The sequence below is a fragment of the Eptatretus burgeri genome, chromosome 10 (genome assembly GCF_056783735.1).
Source record: "Eptatretus burgeri isolate ZD-2024b chromosome 10, Ebu_testis_v1, whole genome shotgun sequence".
Taxonomy (NCBI): domain Eukaryota; kingdom Metazoa; phylum Chordata; class Myxini; order Myxiniformes; family Myxinidae; genus Eptatretus; species Eptatretus burgeri.
Genome location: NC_140970.1, coordinates 99,557,754 through 99,575,253, shown reverse-complemented (window position 1 = coordinate 99,575,253; position 17,500 = coordinate 99,557,754). Strand labels below are relative to the sequence as shown.

Sequence of the window (17,500 nt, the reverse complement as noted above, 5' to 3'; positions counted from 1 at the left end):
ATATACATATATACTCTCTTCTCCGCAGAGAGCCAATCTGAAGTTTCTTGCCAAGTTTGGCAAAACACCTTCCGAATCCTTTGCAATGCTGCAGCACGTCTACGGAGAAGAAACGATGTCACGTACACGTGCATTTGAATGGCAAAAGAGGTTAAAAGAGGGACGGGAGGAGGTTGAAGACGATTTGTTAGATTGTTTTAGCCAGCGATGGCAACGTATTAAAATGTATGTAAAACGCTGACTTACGTTGAACTTTTGATGTTTTTTTTAAAGATTCGGACGTATTCATAGCGACTTGGTCTTATGTATAACGCATTAGTAACGGACACAGAACGTTTCGTTGTGTTATAGATAACTTATACCAACGAATGCTGAACCTGTTGTCGGCCTACACAACCTCTGCCCAACGATAGTCTAACTTAGGCATAGCGCGTTGCACGCATCGCCGACGATGTCGTGACGTAGCCTATTAAAAGGCTGACGCACAACGATTCGAATCATAACTGCCGTAGAAATGGAAGTGCCAACATTGCAGTCACACCTTGGCGATCTTGCCAGCGTATGCCGACCTAAGAAAAATGTGTCTAAAACGTTGGGGCACGTCAAATACAGGATGAGTAAGTTTGGTATACGTGAGTAGAACGCTAAAGTACGCTATCATACGTCGTAGTAAGTCGAGTACGTCAAGAAATTTTAAACATGTTCAAAATTTTACGACGTACTTGGCGTATGACACACGTTCCGCATGCGATGGGGATAAGTTGTACACACGATATGCGGACGCTTACACACGTCCACAAAGGCTACTTATAAGCTACTCATAAGTCGAAACACGTCACGGTAATGTCTTTTTTACGTGAAACTTATTTCTAACTTATGTTTGACGTGCTTTGAACCAATTCTTTACGTAGTCCCAACACACATTGACGTATGTAGATGTATTCCAATGACGTCTTCCGGTCGACAAAAAAAATAAATGAACGTGTTTCTAACTTACAACTGCCATATAAAGACGTGTTCCCAGCGATTTTGGGAATTGGTATATAAAAATGGTGTTCATAAAAGGGGAACCCAACAGTGTTTTCGAGTCCTTTTTGAGTCGATGTCCATGTCAGCAGTATCAGTATCAGTATTAGTATTAGTATTAGTAGTAGTTTGTTCATGTTGGCAGTAGTAGGTGAGTGTGAGGGGGAGGGTGTGGGTTATGATGGATCCTCCTTGCGTCCGCGTGTCCACGGGTAGGAGACATCTTAGCACCATTGTTCGAAGTTCTTCGCGGCTAATTTTTTATGGGGCTTTTTCAACAATGAGCTATGGCTTGTTTTTACGATTTAGGTCTATTTATAACGGGTTGCACAAATGCACAATGAACTAATAATGTGCATAGAGCGCTTCGATAACTTATAGATACGGTATACCAACGAATAATTATAGTGTAGCCGGCGTTCACAAACTATGTCCAACAATAGCCTAACTTATCCATATCGTGTGGCAGTTTATCTTTGCCGGTGACGTGGGGTTTGCTATTCATAGGCTGCCACTCAACGATTTAAATGGCTGCATCTCCACTATTGAAAGTAGACGCTTGCGCTCAACAATTGGATTTTTTTTTACACTCGACTTTCAAACGGTACCACTCAGCTATTTTCATTGTTTACAATGAACGATTTAAATTGCTGTCACTCGCCTTTGTTTTTTGATGCTGGCGCTCGGAAATTTTAATCGTTTCTATTGAATGTGCTAAATCGCTCAAACTCCACTATTGAAAGTAGACGCTTGCGCTCAACAATTGGATTTTTTTTACACTCAACGAGTTTTAAACGGTACCACTCAGCTATTTTCATTGTTTACAATGAACGATTTAAATTGCTGTCACTCGCCTTTGTTTTTTGACGCTGGGGTTTGGAAATTTGAAGCGTTTCTTCTGAACGTGTTAAAATGCTCAAACTCGACTATTTTAAATAGACGCTGCCGATGGACAATTGGAATCATAGCCAAGCTAGACATCGAAGTGTGAACATCCTCGTCATGCTGAAGAAAAGTTTGAAGAATGCTGCAAGTAAGTGTCCTGGCCGTGGCCGTGGACGCTAACGCAAGGACGATCCATTATACCGACGTCTTTCAGCCTATGAGTAACTTAAAAGTAACGTCTGTCGACGTGTGGCAACGATCGCGTAACGTGCCAACAACACGTTAATCATAGGTTATAAATAAGTTTCGGGTACGCTAAACATTACCTCGGCGTGTCTCAACTTATGGTTAACTTACAAGTAGCATGTGTTGACGTCTGTCAACGATCGCAGACCATGCATACAACTTGTGGCCAGTGTAGCGGAACGTGTGAGTCATACGCAGGCATACATCGTGAAATTTCAAGCATGCAAAAATTTGAGGACAACCGAAAAGTACAACGTTTAAAGCCAGCGTACAACGACGTATGGCAGTGTTTTTCAGCGTGCTCTCAATGTTATCATAACTTATCCATAACGTATTCAACGTGTGCCAGCGTTTTAGAAAAAATTTTCAAAAATCGGCATACGTTGGCTAAAATGTCAAGTTGTGACTGTTATTTGAGTGTGTGTTTCTCATAAGAATCCATCGCCTGTGTCTGATGGGAATTAAGTGTACGTGCGCTGCGCATTTATTTGATATATCGGATTTTACATCACCTTCACCGACAACAGCACCTTCGCTCCATCCTGACGCCATAACGCTCGTGGTGGGCGGAGTTCAAAAGGGCCTGAGTAGGGTGAATATACTGGTTCTGGCTCACTTTTCCCCATGTAAATGAATGGGGGATTTTCAGCGATTCATATTTTTTTTTCCCTAAAAATAAACCCCCTTTTTATCCCAAGGTATATTTATTTGTCTCCCCTTTTAACCTGGGGACACTTTTTTTTTTCAAATAATCCATACAATAAGATAAAGATTTGTTGAAGGTGATTCGAAAGAAATATCTAAAACGTCTTAGCCTCGGGACACTCTTTATCAAATAACCGATGCATATTGTTTAGCTCACTCATTGAACCTATAAAGATTTGTTCATTCTCAAATTCCTTCAATAGTTTAATTTTCTTTGCACAATAATCCCCATCTAAAATATTGAAAAACAAAACATTTGAATCTTTATATTTTTTAAGATACCCCTTTTGTGCCATTACAAATGATAAACTTCTCTTAATGCTCTTGTTTGACCACCTCCTGAGCCACATATCATTTTGAGATTATAGTAAATTGTTTTTTCATTGTTCAATTGATAACCATCAAAGTTTTCAGTCCATTCAAGGATATTCATTTTTTTTTCTTTACATCCTCTAACTTACTACTTTTTAAATTGATTCGCTTATTTGTTTTATTTACCTTTGTTTTAGTTATTTTTTCAATAAGACTTATTTGATATTTTTCACATTCATTATGTTTTCCATTTATATACCAAGACTGAGATTTTCTCCACTCTTTAGTTTGATTAATACTTGGTTTGACCATTTATATATTGCAAAAAAACGCGGCGGTAGCCCTTAAAAAACCCTAACCCATCTTCCCATCATTAAAACACAATCTATTCTATTCACTCTATCATACAATATCCATATGGAACACAATCTATTCCATTATCTAAAATAAATCTCATCATCAAAGGCTCCTAATGCCTTTTTATTTACTTCTTCACTATATATATATATATATATATATATATGTTATGTTTATAACTTCTTATTGTATTCATTTTCCTATATTCTTCTTTCTTATTCATCAAACAATTATAATAATTTCTAAAAGTTATTGATTTCTTTATTACATATTTCTTTATTCCCTTTAACCTCTGATCAATCTGATCACCATACTTATAAGCATATGCCTTTGCTCTCAATCCAATAAACTCACTCATTACTTTTCCACCCAACTCATCCTTAAACTTACCAATAACCTTTTCATTCTTTTTGGAAAATAACTCACTCTTCTTGCTGAAATTACTTGTATCATATACTCCAATATTTTTCTTCATATCTTTATAAACATCATCAGTTTTTATATCGAGGATAAAACTATCAGTGTCCATATACAACAATGAAACATTTTCACCATACTCTTTCTTTAAGTCATTATGCAAATAATCATACATCAATATCTTTGATAAATCAAGAACTGCTGTTCCAATATAAATTGGTTTATCCATTACAATACTTTCCTTTTTCATATGAATTGCAGAAAAGTTCTCTGAAAAAACCTCTTCTCTCTCAAAACTTGGTTTATTTATCAATCTCGAAGCTTCTTTCCAAGATGTTGCGAATTTAATGTTTATCCTGTTTCTAACATTTTCCATAGTCTTTCCAAATACAGCATTATTCATTAATTTATAAAAGTCCCCTTCAAATTTTACTTTTGTATTTGCTCTCATATCTGTATTGAATTGAATATACTTTTTCACCCAAGGACTTTGTTTAAATTTTAAAACTCTATGAATTTTATCTCCTCTCAATCCTTCTCTCAAAAACTGTTTCAAGCTTCTCTGATGCAAAACATATCCCTCTTTATCATAGAATGTTGTTAATAACTTTTCTGTTGATTTGCCTTTAATATTAAAACTTTTATGATAATCACTGAACCATTCTTTCTTTGGGGTTTCTTTCTCACATGCAAAAGGAAGGTCTTTATGCTTATTATGAAGATCACTCGGGTACCTCAAATCAACTTCAAAATAATAACCTTCTTCTTCGTCATTCAATTCCTCTTGAGAAGAAATAACAATATTCATCAAAGCCTTTTCATAATCCTTTTCTTCCACCCACTCTAATTTACCATAAGGCAGAGATTGAGACATTGCCCATCCATACAAATTATTAGCATCAAAATACATCAAATAATTACTATCTTTTTCACTATCATAATTTGGAAGATATTTATTATTTGCTTTAGCATATCTTTTTGAACATACTTGTGATATTCCACCTCTCTTGGACTTCTCAATCATCAAAAGCATATCAACACCACTGATTAAATCTATATCTTGTTTTGTCATTTTCAACATTGCACTCCAAGCTAAACCAGGAGCTGTGAAATAGTGGGCAGGATCTAATCCATAACAATTTTTATTATGACAGAGTGATCTAAAAGCTTCAAACACATCAGCTAACAATAAAACATCTGTTTTTAGATATAAATCATGATATTCTCCAAGGTTCTTTATCTTAAATATTTTCCATATTTCTTGTGCGTGTTTATATTCCTTATCACTTATCTCTTCTTCATAAAGGTTATTATAGAAACTTTCTTTTGAAGGAAGTTGTGTTTCTTTAAATCTCATAAATGAATCCATATAATCATAAGGATAAATTCCCTTACTTGTAAGAATTTTCTCTTTACTTTGAATTTCATTCCTTGTTTGAATTTCCTCTCTCGTGAGAATTCCTTCTTTAATCAGAATTTCATCTTTAATCTGAATTTCCTCTTTAGTAAGAATTTCATTCATTGTTCGAATTTTCTTTATAATTAGAATTTCATCTTCAGTTAGAATTTCTTCATTAATTTCCTCATTAATTAGAATTTCCTCTTTACTTTGAATTCTGTCTTTAATCTGAATTTCCTCTTTAGTGAGAATTTCCTCTTTTGGAAAGAATGAATTAAAATTTGGAAAAGAGTCCGTGGAGCTTAGATTTGATGCGAGGTAGGCAAGTGATGTTCCCATAAACTTGTAAGAATCTAGAAACCTAATACGAGTTAAAGGTTTTGTGAATATCATTTTTGTTAATGAAATATACTTTTGACTTGTGTTTGTTATGGCAGAAATATTCCCTGGTGTTTTTGAAAGTTCATTTATAAATAGATGTGTATCATAGTTGGCGCTGTTGTGAAGAAAGACTGGAATAAAAGAAGGTAATTTATAATTAAGATTACAACAGGAATGAGCGGGACCTCTATATTTACCAGTAAGATGACAATGATCTCTAACTTTAGACTCCTTAATTTCCCCCTCACAAATATGACAGATATTGTTCTTTCTAAATTCTAATTTTTCTTCTTTGGTTAATTTCATCGGTTCATTTGTTTCTTTCATTAATTTAGTGAGTCTTATACAATCCTTTTCTAATCGTTTTACAAACTCTTGTGAAGCTTTTTTTCCACTATAATGTTCAAGTTTGTTATACTTTTCTCCAACAGATGATTTGATATAATAACAGAAACCACAAGGAATATGTTTTTGATATTTATTTGTATATGATTCTTTTGGATTAGGAGAAGCAGTATTTATCTTTTTAAGGATACACTCAAAATCAGCGTATATCACAAATGGGTGCATGATAGATTTATTATAATCTTCAAAAGAAATCTTTTCACCAGGTTTAGGCATTGTAATTACAGCTGATTTATGATTACTACAATATTTTGAATGTTGTTCTAATCGTTCTTTTGGATGAAATGAATTAAGACATCGCTTACAAGGATATATTTTGTTTGCTGTTCTGAATACCTGAGAAGAGATTAATCTTGATAAATTATTGATGTATGTGTAATGTGAATTATTTCCAACACTAAAATATAAAAGATCAATGTGTGTTTCTTCATTTTTATAGTTGTTTGAAATTTTTAATATTTGAACTTTGTTTGTATCTGTTAATCCATATACATTAATAGAAAGATTATTCTTTTTCTCAAATTTAGGAATATCTCTTAGTGGCATTGGGAATTTAAAATCTTTAATGTCCAAGGTATTCTCATATTTCATATATTGTTTTACTCTTTCTGAATTACATTTTGGTGGATGAAAGTGAGCAAGAACAGACCAGAGAAAACATTTATTATCATTGTTCTTAATATTAACAACTGCCTTCTTTAGTTTTATTTCTTTTGGTAATTCAATATAAGAAGAAGCTTTAAGAGGGTTTGATTTTAGAATGTGTATATCTAAAAAGATGATTTTTTTAATATTGAATCCACTTCCTACCACTGTATTATCAACATCCTCCTCTTGTTTTGATAGTTCATCATAAACCCCACTATTCAAAAAATCTTGAAATGATGTTATAAAATGAAGATCTGTTCTCATATAAGGAGTTTGTTCTTCATCTTGTCTTTTCATATTCATTTTCACTCCCATATAAAACTTTAAAGTTTTCATTTCTTTTAATGTCTTTTTAATAACTTTTTCAACATCAGGTTTCACTCTTTCAATTGATTCAGCTATTGATGATGGACCGGGTTCTCCAAATTGAAAATTCCTTATTTTTATATGCCCTTTAAATGCCCCATCAGTGTTTTCAATATAATAGTCTCCCTTTACGTTAAACTCATTTTTCTTGTGTTTTTGTGATTGAAGATGTCTATTATAACTACTCTTCAAAATATCCTTTGAGCAGATATCACAATGTTTTCTTTCCAACTCAAGAGGAGATATTTTATGAAATAGATTAAATGTGTGTTTGTTGGTTCGGAGGTGTTTTCTATAATGTTTATATTTGTGATTACAAACATCGCAGTATGTTGTACTCACCATATTTATATAATAAATCTTTGCTTAAACTAAAATTTTCTTGATGAAAATTTCGTTTATTTTACAGGTGAATCTGTGCTTAAAACCATTTTATCCTCCAACTTTTTCACTTAATAAATACAATGTTTCAAGACACAAAAGACAAGTTTCAATCAATCTCTTCATTTGTTAAAGATACTGAGAAATATGTCAAGGATGTAAAATTGAACAAAGATTAATATAACAACTATTGGATAAAAACTATTATGGTAAATAATATGAGTTCTTCAATTTCCTTCAGTGGAAGGGCTTTTAGAACATCAATTAAAGTATCTCTAACAAAAGTTTCTCCTCTCCTTCTGGTAATATATTCAAAACTAGAAAAAGCAATGAAACAAGAAAAAGTATCAAAAAACAAAAACCTTATGGATGAAGCTTTAGAAAGAAAAGATAAGACCATCTGTAATATGCAAGGAGAAATTTGTATTTTTTTCAACAACCCTAAAGATGTAAATCCTGATGAAATAAAGGATGTTAATATATCAGGTGAAATGACATTTCGTTCAATAGTAGTTAACGATCATTTTAAAATTACCTTTAATATAAAAAATGTTGTCGTTGAATCTGGTAATGAAAAAAAGTATATTGATATCGATGGTAATATTTTTAAATATGAGTCAATATACAACTGAAAGTATAGATGAATTTCAGTTTAAGTAAAGTTTTACTTTATAAATATGCTAGACTTTCCTGATTCTCCATATGACAAATTTGAGAATTGTCCTGCATGTGAAAGACAGGGATTAAACACAGAGTCAAAAGCCTATAAACAATGTATATTCTGTGATTATCTTCTAATTAATGATAATAAAAAATATAAAAAGGAAAATAATTCTTTTAGATTTACACCAAAAATGAATTACTTTACAAGATTGATTAGAGAAATGAATGTAAAGTATGAGGGTGAGAACACACCTTTCCTTACAAGGGAAGAAACTGAACATATTAGAGAAATGTTCAAAGGATTGTTGTTATATATTGTTCATGGATGTGATTTTCAGGGAAATATCAACACAAGATATTGTATAAATAAAATAATGGATTATCTTGAAATTAAACCTGAACTTAGGATAACATATAGAGTTTCTAAAAAAGCCAATAATAAATTCAATAACCTGTTTTCCAAATATATAAATGAATGATTTTTACCCATTTGGGAAAATAAGATAAAATTTAACAACCATAAAAATCTCCCAAATTCATTAAGATGTCTCATAGTTGGTTCAAGTGGATGTGGAAAAACCTGCTTACTTTTAAAGATGCTCCTCACTCCCAACTTTTTAGATTATGATAATTTAATAATTTTCACAAAGTCGAGTTTTCAACCAGAGTATCAACTACTCTCACAAGGTTTTAATGCTGGTCTTCAAAAAGAAGATATAATCGGTTTATTTAAATGTCAAAAAAACCTAAATGATTATAACATTGAAGATATAATTCAACTATTTTGTGATACACAGAGATGTAAAAAGAATTCAAATCCGATAACTTGTATTCTTATTGATAATACGGATGATATACCATCTCCCCAAGATTTGGATAAATCAAAAAAGAACCTCGTTATCTTTGATGATTGTGTTAATGAGAGAAACCAAACGGTAAGGCCAAAAAAAAAAATGTTGCATTGGCGTAACCCGCCCGACCCTAAAAATTCCGCCGACCCTACGTTTTTTTTTTGTTTTTTTGCTATCAAAAAATTTTGCCGACCCTATTTTATTGCTATTTTTGTTGTTTTGCTATCGTTTTCAAGTATCTTGTTGATTGCGATCGCGATCGCAAAAACCCGGAAGTGTTTCGGACAGAACCCGCTGACAAAAAGGGTGGTACTCGAGCCGGGGGAGATTTTGGGAGGGATTTATTAGGAAAAAAAATAAAATAAAAAAAGATCCCGACCGACCTACCCTATTTTTCAGTGACCCGTTACGCCAATGCAACATTTTTTTTTTGGCCTAATGGACAGCTACTACACAAGAGGGAGACATTCTTCTTGTAATTGTATTTATCTTAGTCAATCGTACTTTCAACTTCCTCGTTGTTCCATCAGAAACAATGCTAATACTTTTATTTTATTCAAGTTAAATTCAATAGATATCAATAATTTTGGAGAGATAATTGTTCTACATTATGTAGTAAAAAGAAATTTGAGGATGACATGATGCACACGACTGAAAAATATAAATATATTGTTGTGAAACAAGATGAGATATTAAGGGATATATTTTTTGTTTTATAAACAATTACATATATAAATGACAATTATTATTATAAATCTTGTGGGTAAATCTGCTTCTGGAAAAAAACTTTCATAAATAAAGGTTCTTGTGTAGTACAAATGAGAATATTGTAAATTTATTTAAAAAAACACCCCGTGATACGCATTGTATCAACAACAACGAGAGCAATAAGACCTGGAGAAGTAAAAGGTGAAGATTATCACTATATTTCAGTGGAGGAACATATGCGATTGAGGAATGAAGGTCAAATATTTAAGGAGGTTTCTCTTGGTACAACAAAATATTCACATTGTAAGAGTGAGTTAAGGAAACTAAAATCTGGTGGTCTTGGGATATTAGAAACTAATCCAGAAGGAACGAGACAAATTATTAAACATCTGAGCGGAGTGAAGATTTTATCATTCGGTATTGATGTTGATGAAGAAACTCAACGCAAACGTATGAAAAGCAGAGATGCAAGTATTAGTTAAGAGGAAATTACAACTCGCATTAATGTTAATAAATAATTTGATGAAATATTTAAAGAAAAGGATTTATTTGAACACATCTACTTGAATGATGAAGAAAAGGAAAATTTCCCTGTTGATCTTTACAATTCATTAAATGATATTTTACAATAAATAAATGGATGCAAAAGAAAGAGCAAGAAGATTTAAGGAACATCAAGAGTTGGTTTCAAAAGTTGTAAAACAGCAGGAAGACATAAAGAAGAAATGCAGACAGAAACTAACGGGCGAAGAAGCATTTGAAAGAAAACAAGAGAAATCTTTTAAACCACTTTTAAAAACTTCCCAAGAAAAAATGAAAGATGTTTCCACAGTTCCCACAGTAGAATATACTCATAAAAAACTTCAAATGTTAAAAGATTTTGATCAAATGACGGAGGAAGAATTAGAGCATTTAGGAGAATTAAAGGTATATGATGATGAAGGTTTATTTCAACAACTGGAAGAGATTAATCAACCCCCTGATTATATTGTGAATGCTCTTCAAAACAACGAATATTCAGCGGATTCAAAAACCAAAGCAGGACTCATTCCAACAGAACAACCAGCAATATTTCATCTTGTTCAAGAAAAGGTATTGATATTTAATGATGAATTAAGGTTCTTAGGTTCTGCTCAACCCCCTGTTAAACTAACTCCGAGATTAATGTTTCTTCTCACAAAAGATGGAAGACAAGGTTCAACTGTGAGGGATGAATCAAAGTATATTGATAAACCATTGGATATGAAAAATAATGATGATAGAGTATATATTGATCTGCTGAACACTCTAAATTATAGGGTTAGTATTTCTAGTAAAAGTAGGAAAAATGAGAAGGAGAAACACATTATTCAGGCTTTAAGTATCCTTGGTTCAGGTATTAGTTTTCTTCCAAATGACCCATCGCAATTAGTTAATAGACTGTTATTGTTGTTAGGTAGTAAGAAGGCTGGAAATAACAATTGCTTTAATGAAGCATCAGCCATTTTAGACCAGTTGATGAACATGAAAATAATTAATAAATCTCAATATAAAGACATTTTATCTCATATTAAATAAGATGAGAAGCACAATCCTGAGTTTTAATTTCACAACAAGCGACCACACATCATCATTCCCATACCCACTACAACTTGACCCAACAAAAGAATATGAGGCATCTTTATTGTCCATGGAAACTTATAATACCTTATTTAATATAACTGATAAAAATGACAAGTTTAGTTATAATCCTGGAAGTGGATACAAAACGATAACAGTCTCACCCGGAGCATATGAGATTTCTCAAATATCTTCCGAAATTGCTCGTCTTATGAAAGAACAGGGTGATGAACCAAAAAATATTGTTATAGACATTCAAAAACATACTTCAAAATCAACGATTAAAGTTAAAAATAACTACAAGGTTGATTTCACAATTGATAATTCATTTAGAGAGTTATTGGGTTTCTCCTCAAAAAAGATTGAAACTAATGGGACGTTTTACAGTGATAATGTCATTCAAATATCCTCAGGAATAAATTCGGTGTTAATTCACTGTGATTTGATTGATGGTGCTTATAATGATGGTAAAAAAACAAATGCAATATTTTCATTCAGCGCATACTCAACCCCAATTGGTTATAAATTCAATATGGAACCCAAAAATTTGGTTTATCTCCCTGTGTCAGGAAAAACCATACACAGAGTAAATTTTAGGATAACCGACCAAGATAATCGTATGATTTCTTTTAATGGAGAAGTTATATCCATCAGAATTCACCTACGTGAAGTTTTCCAATAAATAAATACGATGGTTATTGTGAGGAAACACGAGTTGGGAAAATATAAAATAATTACAGGGGATGGGATGTTCCTTTCCCCATACTACAAGGGTGAAGGTATGTATCTTGGTAGAGGATACTATAAACCTAAGAGACAAAGGGGTGTTGGACATCAATTTAGAGGAGATGGGATAATTGATACTCTCATGGGTATTGGTTCAACTATTCTAAAACATAAAGATCTAATTGGTTCAACTGCTTCTGCTGTGGGAAATGTCGCAGGTGCTGTAAAGAGCATAAAAGATGCCCAGAAGGAATCTCATAAATTACAAGCAATAAAAGAAATTAAGAAAGGTAAAACTCAAATGTCCCCCCAAGAACGACAGAAAATAATTCGAATACTTGGATCAGGGTTTCAAAAGTTTTAACATCTTTTTTCCTAAATAAATACAAGTATGGAAGCAATTGATAGTATCTATGATTTGGATGATACTATTATTATCTCAAACTCCACTAAAAAAGAAGATTACTTCAAGGTAAATGCAATAACTGGAACAGACTGGAATACGAATGGTACAAAAAGTTTTGAAATAAATAATCAACAAACCTATTTGAATCTCTCCGAAAGTTTCTTGTTGTGTAAATTTAAATTCACTAAAGCTGGGAATAACACAAACGCTACACTTGTAAATGATTTCTTCTCGAAAATGTTTGATAGTGTGCGTTTGTATATTGGAACACAAGAAGTTGAAGTGGTTGATTATGTCTCTGCTGTATCTGAAATGATGAAATTTACACTCTATACATTCAGTGATAGAATGGGAAAGGGGTCTGTCGAAGGTTTTATTCCTGATATGTCAACGGGAACAAACACAGACCCTGGATATACTCAAAGGAAAGGAATGTATAATGATGATACAAAAGCAGAAAATAGTTTTACTGTGGCAGTTCCTCTTAAAGGTATATTTGGATTTTGTGATCATTATAAAGTTCTGTATGGTCTTAAAATTAGATTTCAACTACAAAGGAATGATAATGAAAATCGATTGCTTTTTGGTGTTGGTAGTGCTTTTGGTGATCAGAATAAATTTGTAATTGAGGAAATGAGTTGGTATATCAGTGAATATACTCCTAATCTTAAAACAGAAGAGTTGTTGAATCGAAGACTTAACTCAAAGAAACCACTCAGTGTATCATACCTCAAAAGAAGATGTCAACACGTTAAACTCAACCAAACTACTTACACGTGGAATTTGGGTGTTCTGGAAGGAAAGCCACGATATCTGTGGATCATTTTAAAAAAGCCAGATGGTGATACTGCGACTGATAAGAATAATGCATTGAGTGATAATGCTAAGGTGAAACAACTTCACGTTTCTCTAGATGGAACATTTTATCCACGAGATAGATTGGAAATTAATTGGGAAAAAATGATTTTGCTGAAGCATACAAGTCTTACCAAAAGGTGTGTGAAAGTAATGGAAATAAAGAACCTATTTTGGATATGACAGCATTTAAAAGTTTGTATACAATCTATGCGTTTGACCTGAGCGCTCAAAAGGAAACTATAAAGTCTAATCGAGTGGATACTTCCCTTTACATTGAAAGAGGAGAGAGTGAAGAAGTTGATACATATTGTTTGCTTTTGGAAGAAACAGAATTGCAGATTAATACAGATAATGGTGTGATGATTAGTCTCACATAATTTTTTGTTAAATAAATGAGTGGCAAAGTACCAACTGGGGTATATGTTAATCAAATCAATCTTCATAAACTATCATCTTGTGTTCAAAATTAAAAGCCTTGTATGATTAACGTTAATACAATTCAGAGAAAAGGAGCAGTAAGAATTGATGTTTTGCTCACAAGAGAACAGGTTAAAATCTTGAATGACACTGGCTCACTTAAAATTAAAATGACAAAACCAATGTTGAAAAAATATTCAATAAGAGAGACGAGTGGAGGATTTCTCCCATTTCTAATTCCTTTATTTGCTGGTTTAAGTGCGGTTGGAGCATTGACGGGTGGTATTTCAACAGCGGTGAAAACTGCCAACGAAAGGAAGGCTCAACTCCAGGCTCAAAAAGAATTGGAAAGACATAACAAAGAGTTGGAGAAACAAATTAGTGGAAGTGGTGTAATTGCAGATTTTGCTGAAAAACTTGAAGGTCTGCCTGACAAAGCGAGATTGTTAGTTGGAGATATGCTTTCTTCTATAGCACAAGCAGGTGTAAAATTAACGAAAAGAGGTAATGGATTATATCTTTCTAATAAATAAATGAGCATTGATGAGTGGTTGAAAGAATTTGGAAAGAATACAACATCAAATTTACAACTTGTCAAATATTGTAAGAAATTAAAAATTCATAATGTGGTTATTTGTATGAGAGATGAATTAACAAATGTGCCGAAACATACAAAGAATATTATTATGAACTTAGAAGATAATAATGGGAACGGTTCTCATTGGGTTTGTATTTTTAATAGTCAAGACAAATATTATTTTGATAGTTTTGGTCTTCCACCACCTGTTGAAGTCATAAAATTCTTACAGAATGGTGTTTATCAAACATTTCAAGTCCAAGAATTAAATTCCAAGTGTTGTGGTCAATTATGTCTATATGTGTTATTTCAACTCAACAAAAATAAAAAATTTTATGATATTATTTTTAATCTAATATAAATGACTTATGTTGGTAAAGATGGTTCTATCTTTGGTGTATCTCAAGAACTGGATATTGATTTATCAAATTATTACACAAAGGCACAGGCTGAACGACATAAATATAATATAACCAAAAATATTAACATGAAAAATGCTTATAAATTAAAAAATTATCCAAGCCCGACTGACGCGAATGACTTGGTGAGATTAAGCGATTTATCACAATATATATCCTTAAATAAAACGGCCGTGTATTCCAAAGATACATAAGTGTTGATATTATCTCCAGGTCATACAGAATTCACAGTTCGAATTAAAATAATTTTTTATAAAGAAGGGCGTATCGTTTGTATGAGAATAGAACAATGGGGGTATGATATGAATGATTTAGGGTATAATTGGTCATTTAAAATTAACCTCGAAGACCTGGAACAATTAAACCAGTCTCGTAAGGAAGAATATTATCCACTTGGTATCGAGAATGAGTTTTGTGGGGCCACGATTAGTAAACAACAAATAAAAGAATTTAATAAGGGTAAATATAATAATGGTTTTGCCCTTGTTTATATCATGAAAACAGAAAAAACAGGATTATATATAATAAGTAAGGAAATACAAAATGATTTAACTATGGGAAGATGGGGAGGTGTTTCGTGCCATAATATTATTCTAACATATATTTCTAATGCATAAATCCTAGAAAGAATGCTTCAAGAAAATTATCATTTCTGTGTCCAAGCATACCTTCAAGAAAAGGGTATTCGGTATTTTAATAAATATGTTCTCCAACATAAGAATGAGGTGTTTTCAATAAAAGATTGGCATTATGCTGATGTTGATAAACCGACAACTTTCGATTTAATGAGAATGTTAAATAATGAAAAAATTATAAAGTTAAGAAAAGGTAAGGCTCTTTTAGAAATTCAAAAGAAATTTTATTGGTTTCCTGTTGTAAAAAAAAATATTTTGGATGCAGGAATAACAAGAAATCCTGATGAATATATGTATGATATTCTATGGGGTGTAAGCGATTCAAGGATAATAAGGGATGAGGAAGGAGTTGAAGAAGAGAGGGAAGAGGAGGAAAAGGAGAAGAGAGAGAAGGAGGAGAGGGAGAAGAAAGAGAAGAGAGAGAAGGAGGAGAGGGAGAAAAAAGAGAAGGAGGAAAAGGAGAAGAGAGAGAAGAGAGAAGGAGAGGGAGGAAAGAGCGAGACAAAATAAATATCAAAATATGGAAACCAGTGAGATTTAAAAAAGATTGGTGGTATTACAGAAAATAACTCAACCCACCGAGGAGGAAAACAAAGAATTGACAAGTCTATTTGCAATACTTTCGGCAAGAATATTGACATCGACAAGCTATTCATTTTAATTCAAGTTTTTCATTTTTATTTTTTTTCTTAAATAAATGGAGGAGAGAGTGAAGGCATTTCTAAGGATTCTTTATGTTTTAAAAATTAAGATTCAAATGTGCATGTTGGAAACTAAAAAGGTTTTTGCACTCTGCAGGAATTTTTCTCATAAATAAATGAGTTATTGTCTCAAATGTAAAAAGAAAACTAATACTAAAAATATGTCATATATTAAAAGTAAAAATAACAGGGTTATACAAAAAGGTATATGTTCGGTGTGTGGTTCAAAAAAAAATCAATTTATCTCCAAACACAAACGAGGAGGAGATATACAAAAGTTTTTATCAGGAAGTAAATTTACAAGTACTGGAATACCAGGGGAATTACATCTTCCAGGGTATTCTTTCTGTGGTCCAGTCACAAACTTGGATAAAAGATTAGATGAGGCAGACAATCCTAAATCCTGGAGTAAACCCATCAATAGAGTTGATGAAGTGTGCATGAGACACGATATTGATTATGGGAATACCACAACGTTGGAAGAAAAGCATGAAGCCGATAGAGAAATGTTGTATAATTTGTCTCTGATACAAAATCCAACCTTGAGAGAAAAAGTTGATCGGTTCATTGTGAAGATGATGATCAGTGCTAAATTGAAACTTGGACTTGGAAATTCAAAAAACTTATAGGCTCTAATGATGTCATTAAGACTGAAGAGCAATTAGCTGATGAATTACATAAACCAATATTCACAAAGTTTCAGAGAAGGAAAGTTTATTCCAAGGAAGTAGATTATATCTGGTCTGCTGATTTGATTGAACTCAATAATGATAAGGGGTACAAGTATGCTTTAACCGTTATTGATTTGAGGAGTAGATACGCATGGGTTGTACCATTAAAAAACAAAACAGGTAATACTCTTATGTTAGCCTTTCAACAGATATTTAATAAAAGTAAGAGAAAACCTAAAAAATTGTGGACTGATGAGGGTAGAGAGTTTTATAACAAGACATTTATGAATTTTCTAAAAAATAACAGTATTACATTATACAGTACCTTTAATGAAGGGAAGGCAGTTGTTGTTGAACGTTTTAATTGTACCTGAAAAGAGAGATTATATAAAAAATTCACACAACTCGGTTCACAACAATGGTCATCTTTTATTCAGGATATTGTGGATAAGTATAATGACACGGTTCACACGTCAACAAATATGAAACCATTAGAAACATTTACCAAATTAAAATATGAAAAAGCGATTAATGTCAGAAAACCTAAGTTCAAAGTTGGTGATATCGTAAGAATATATAGGTGGAAATCTCATTTTGAAAAGGGTTTTACTAAACGATGGACGAAAGAACTTTTTAAAATTGTTGATGTAATAGATACGGTTCCTTGGACTTATAAGATATATGATTTGGAAGGGGAAGAGATTTTAGGTTCATTTTATTCACAGAAATTACAAAAGACAA

The 17,500-nt window shown here is 32.4% G+C and overlaps 1 protein-coding gene across 6 annotated transcripts in view; it reads left to right on the top strand.

Moving 5' to 3' along the window:
* The window catches only part of LOC147019265 (transcription factor 7-like 2), a 303,769-nt gene that overhangs the window by 190,508 nt on the left and 95,761 nt on the right, over positions 1-17,500 (top strand). The window lies entirely within an intron of this gene.